Consider the following 6,000-nt stretch of genomic DNA (forward strand, 5'->3'; position numbering starts at 1 on the left):
ACAGTGTAACTGCTGCTGTTAGAATATTAAGAAAGAAAAAGACTGAAACAAGTATCTATGCAATTAACAGAGGAACCTGAACACCTAGTCAGCTCTTTATCTGGTGTTGCCCTACAGGGGCTCTGTTATTGGAGACCTATTCCAGTTTCTGGTTCTGTTTCATGTCTTAAAAATTCCTGGAACAAAATGATGATGGCCACAATGTGTTGTGAGTTTAAACACAAAAAGTAGAAAGGTAGAAGCAATCAGCTTTGGGAAAGGCTTTTGCTTTTACTTCAATTGTGTAAGTGTATGTGCGTGTGTTTTTAATTAGAAATAAGACCTCTCCACTCAGCTTGCTCTGATCCATGCTGTGCCTACTTAAATCCTGCCAATGAATTTGAATAGTCAAACAAACCTCTGTCCCTCCCCAAACATCCACCATTCACATTAAATAAAATACATAACAATAGAGGGAAAATAGACCTGAAAAGAGCTTATTTCCAAATGTAAAGGTCTAACCTGAGGACAACTATTTTCATGCAAATCTGAATTCTTCTTGCCCATATACATAGACCAAGAACTATCTGTTCACTTAACACTGTAAGCTTCTCTTATGGATGAACAGGGAAGAGCAAATTAAAAGAAAATGGAATGGAAATCTCCCAAAGCAATAGAAGAGAAATGTACCTTCCCTGCTCCCAAATTAGCAGGAGACACTGAGAGTAACCTTGTGCAGTCAGGACAGGCAATAACGAGGGGAGAAAACTGGGTGAAACCCCAAATCCATCTTATACAGCAAAAGCCAGACCAGCCTGCCAAATCATAGGGGAGTGCTGCTGCTAGCATCAGTTCTAACTACTGACCTGCTCTTTGTCTCTTCTCAGGCACACAGAAAAATGTCTTCAATTCAGTCAGCCTCCAAGTCAGTCTTACCTGTCCAAGGATGCTGATGCAGGGTTATCTCGGAGGGAAGGTTACCTTTGCAACACCTTCCCACAGCAGTTGCTCGGCCTGTGGCCACCTGCTCCATAACATTTCAAATACTTTATACATATCCACTGCTGCATGTCGCAATTGGCTCAACAGCAGAGTTTCCAGTTTGGAAACTGGCAAGCCCAAATTTCACCCCCTCCCCCCCCCCTTTTTTTTTAATCTGACTTGGTCTGAAAGCAATTAAAATGGGGGAAAGAAAAAAAATCCACTGCTGAACTGTGAAAATAATGTCATCAGTTTTACTAATAATCATGAACACCAATTTCAGTGAAATACTGCAGAGAGCTACCAGAGATACCTGCAGCAGTAGTAGCTACATCTTAACTGGGCAGAGGAACCTACTGCCTGATGCAGGGCTGGAGCTATTACGAGCTCTTAGGAATACAGGCCAGGCTCTACTAGGAACCCTGCCCTTCTTTCTGCAAAAGAAGAATGAATCCACAACATTTCAACTGAAAGTACAAGGTCAATAAACTTGCATTTTCTAATTCTGCATAATCCTTCCAATATGAATAAATTACAGCAACTCTGCTGAACTGAACCAGAAACAGTCTCTCTTCTGGTGACAACCAAATAAGCTACTCCAAGCTGTGTACAAGGTACAAATTGCTTCTGTTAATTCACATAGGCAAGGCCAGTTCATGACAAGCTACAAATTCAGGTCCTGGTCCTACTTTTTCAATTGTTCAAGGAACGTGTCTAGGATTAAAGTGGGACTACAAATTTTCAATTGTCTGCACAAAAAACATCTGACCCATACTATCTGTCACCCTATAAAATCAACAAGCATTAGACAAGTTACTGTCACTTTTACCAGAAAACCAGCTGGACCTGAGGAGAACAAGATGAAATGCTAGTCAACACATCTAGTCTACTCTAATGCTGCGCAGTCTGCACTGCTCCAGCGTAAGAAAATAGTGGGGAAAAAAAAAAATGGAAATAGCTGGCAGACACAACACCATAAAACGAACTCTGATGTGAAAGCCAAGCACTAACATGAAGATACTGACTACAGAAGATCTTGGCAAACCTGAGTTTTATTGGGTCAGCATTTTTCATATGAGCTATTTGTGAATTTCTTTTATCTTTGTCTGAATTAAATGAGCAAGAGACTGAGTACCAGGGAAAGAAACAAAAGAAGAGGAGATGCAAATTAACACTGTATTGAATTATGCCATATGAGCCATTGCCTTATAGTAACGTGGATGGACACTTAGCAGATTTTTCATACTTTCTGATGCCAGTAAGAAGATATATTAGGAACAAGGCCAATGATTAATGTTCCTCTGGGGAAAAAATACACTAGAAAGCAGTGATCTGGTGAGAATAACATTATTCAGTGAACATGACTGCTTCTGTGGATTGCTATCGCAGGACTCTTCTTCAAAAATGTGCTTTTCCAAAAATCGACATTACTCATCCATGACTGTAGAACAAGAAAGATCACAGCACACCAAGTTTCTCACAGATACAATACCATTTACTTTGACAGTTACGCCAAGAGGAACCTGTCTCCTCTTTACATGCAATACATTTCTCATTACATACCAGACCTGCCTGTACAGATGTCAATATCTTCTCATCTACCACTTCTATTTTAGATAATGTGGTATTAACAATACCTGAAAATCAAAAATAACCCCTATAACTCCAAATTATAGTTTCACTTATGTTGTTTGGTTCCTTCAGTGAGTACATCTCTCTGAAAGATTTACATCTGACAAAGATCAGCATTTTTAACCCATTTCTGAGCAAAATGGTATGTATCACAGAAAACTGGACTCTAACCTCAACTAACGCTAACTCTGAATTCAGAATGACTCAATTTAAATAAACTACTGAGCATAGGACACAAGGCCACTGACCAACTCATTAATGAAGGAAATGGGATTTGGGGAGGATTTGAGGGGGAGGAAGAGTTGGCATAACAACTAGCATCAGACTGTGACCTGACAGGCAAATATTTGTAAATTATGGTGCCCTTATGAAACCTCATGAAGGTAAAGTGAAGTTAACATTCATATTCTTTTCTGAGTCTTCTATTCATTGCACAAAACAAAAAGGGAGAGGGCAGGATCCCACACCCCAGTGTTAAAAAACGTACAGGGGAAGAACAGTTCCCGAACAGGTTCTTTTGTGAATGTGCTCAACCTCAGCAGCCTCAGCTCCCACGCAGCTCTTCAGCCACACACTGCTCTGGAAGTCTGTCTCCACTTCTCACCACAGCCCTTCAACAGCTGGTGCAAAACATCCAATCTAATTACAGAGATGCAAAGACAATAATGGTGATATAATGGTGAGAACAGAGCGCTGCATAGCTACACTAACACAAAAAAACACCACAGAAGATGAGGCATCTTCTTAAATATGCTTCAAAGTTCATCTTAGTAGGTATTACCTTTACTACACTGTCTCCTTTTTCCCATGTTGTAACAAGCAAGGTTACTTCAAATTGTAGCTTTTTTAGTTCATTTCCCTCCAGAAATTCTTCCTTATTTTCTTGCACTCTGACATGGCGACTGGAAGGTTCCCCTTCATAACGCAGACAGCATGTTCTAAGTCAACATGTTTGTGTAATATCTCTCAAAAATTATTCATAACTGGGAACTTACCTCAAATTATTCATAAAATATTTTATTCTAACATAAACAAAAGCCAGTGAAAGTTTAGAAGACCTAGTTTTACTATGGATTATTTTACTTCTCAAGCTGTTTGCAAGAGCTAAAAGGGGTATACTAGGTCTCCTCGGTGGAGATTGTAGAGTTTGGAGAGGGACTTCATACCAATTCTGAGATGTATCTGAAAAGGCCAGAAGCGACTCTTGGAGGTCCTCTGTTTTTTGTTCTGCACTCAAACCCACAAGGTGACTGTCCAAATATCAAACTGGTATCTGAACATTTTAGCCTTTCCTTCCCAGGGTTCCACAAAAAAGCCCAGTTCCTTTGGTCTGGAAGGCTGGGTTACTTGACTCATTTTTATTTTAACCAGTCAGGTCTTCTCTTGTGCTTGAGATACCTTAGGACAAAAGCCTTAATCAACCACTTACTGTTTAAGGTCAAATCACTATCCTCTTTGTTTTACACAGACTAAATCTCCACTGAGCTCAGCCTGCAAACACTGAAGAAGATCTGAACTCCAACTAGCATAGAAAGCAGTGTGATCCTCATTAGTACTTATTAAGACACTCATGAAAGTATTCATTCTCAGAAGACAGCTCATTCAGGCTCTGGATTAATCAGCTCCTACCTCCCCTCAGTAAGACTTGGCTACAGCCCAGCCCCTTGAATATGTCATACAGAGCACACGATACTTCACAAAACTTGGAGGAACCTGTGAAAACCTTATGAACAGTTCATATCCATGGCAAGCAAAGGTGCATTGGCTGATTTTTTTTCTTTCAGCACAAAACATGATCTGTGATTTTTGTTACACACATAGTATCTTCCATGCACTACTCTGGATTGAAGAGAATTAACAGTATTCCCATTTTGCAGTGAGGGAAAGGAAAGAGATGCATCATTATTAGACTGTGCTAAGTGGTAGGCTAGAAGGTAAATGTAGGCTTGATCTAGCTGTCAGTGGAAATGGATAAGACCCTCCTAGACAGGATTGATGAATGCTTTGATATATGCATTTTAAAACAATGTTTCCAGACTATAAAAGCACTGTTTACCAAAGGAAACATACTCTGCTTTAAAAATCCATTATATGCGTTTCAAAGGTAAGAAACTTCATTGCAGCAAACATACTACTGAAAATGTTTCCGAGGTACAAATATGTCATCCCCAAATCTTTCTTTCAGAAACTGCAAACAAATAATTAGCCCTTCGGAACTCAGTCTGTAGCTTGTAGTTAACGTGATGTTACTAATGCATTTATAAACACCAGGCTCCAAACCCAACGCTGAGATATTCCATCATAATTTAGATCTCTCATTATTTTCACCACCCTGATGAACATGCTGTCACTAGCAGAGTGTTTGACAGTTTACATTACCTGCAGACATGAGTTCATGTCAATTCAATTAAGAAAGATTAATTCCAGAACTGACAATGCATAAATATTTTTAAATTACACCTGGCCTTGTTGGCAGTGCTTGCTCCAAGACTGTCTTTAGAAGAGAGAACATGTCTTTAGCCTCCTGGGCAGAAAGGGAAAATGAGAGGAAGGTGAAAGAAAGAATGTTTTATAAACTCAGTACTCCATTATACTGCTCAAGTCAATCCTTTTTTTTTTAAACACCCCCCCCCCCCCAAAACAAATTTCTCTCTCCTCTGGCTGTTACCAAATGAAAGGAAACAGGAAAGATTCGATCCAAACAGCCACTGGCAGAAAATTGTCAGAGACATATTTAGGATAATTGTTTTGCTGACTGGTTTAAGTGTAATTTGTGTACATTATTGCTTTGGAAGGCATTCAGATACCATGGTGATAGATACCATGGTATGAGAACCATATGAAAATGCAGATAGATAATATTTGACATTTATCTCCACGAACAAAGATCTGGGTAACACCCCACTGACTGCACTTCTGATGAGTTAAGATAAATGTCACATTAAACTAAGCCATCTTGTATTCTAGTGAAACATTCTTACTCTTGGCTCTGGTGTGTAATAATAATGTCTAGCTTCAGTGCATATGAGCATGCTTTATTAGGTGAGTATCAAGCACAGGATGATAAAATGACTTGCTCATTATCATCAAACAGGTCAAGGGCAAGAAGAGAATGAAGATTTCTTATATTCAGGTCCAGGGTTTCATCTAATAGGACAAACTTTCTCTGAGATGTCAATGTAACAATTATTGTCCAAAAACACCAACTGAAAAAGCAAAAACTCTCTGCTGCTGAAGCCAAATCAGTCATACCTGAACTAATAAACTCTGCTGAGAAAGAGTGCAGCCCTACATCAGTATCACTATCCTGCTTTTGGGACTTAAGCAGTATCTCTGTGCTGAATTATGCTGAACTATGCGGATGCACCAAATTCAGCAATACTAACCTTGGCTTAGGTACAGGTTTGT

Source organism: Apteryx mantelli, chromosome 7 (assembly GCF_036417845.1).
Source record: "Apteryx mantelli isolate bAptMan1 chromosome 7, bAptMan1.hap1, whole genome shotgun sequence".
NCBI lineage: Eukaryota > Metazoa > Chordata > Aves > Apterygiformes > Apterygidae > Apteryx > Apteryx mantelli.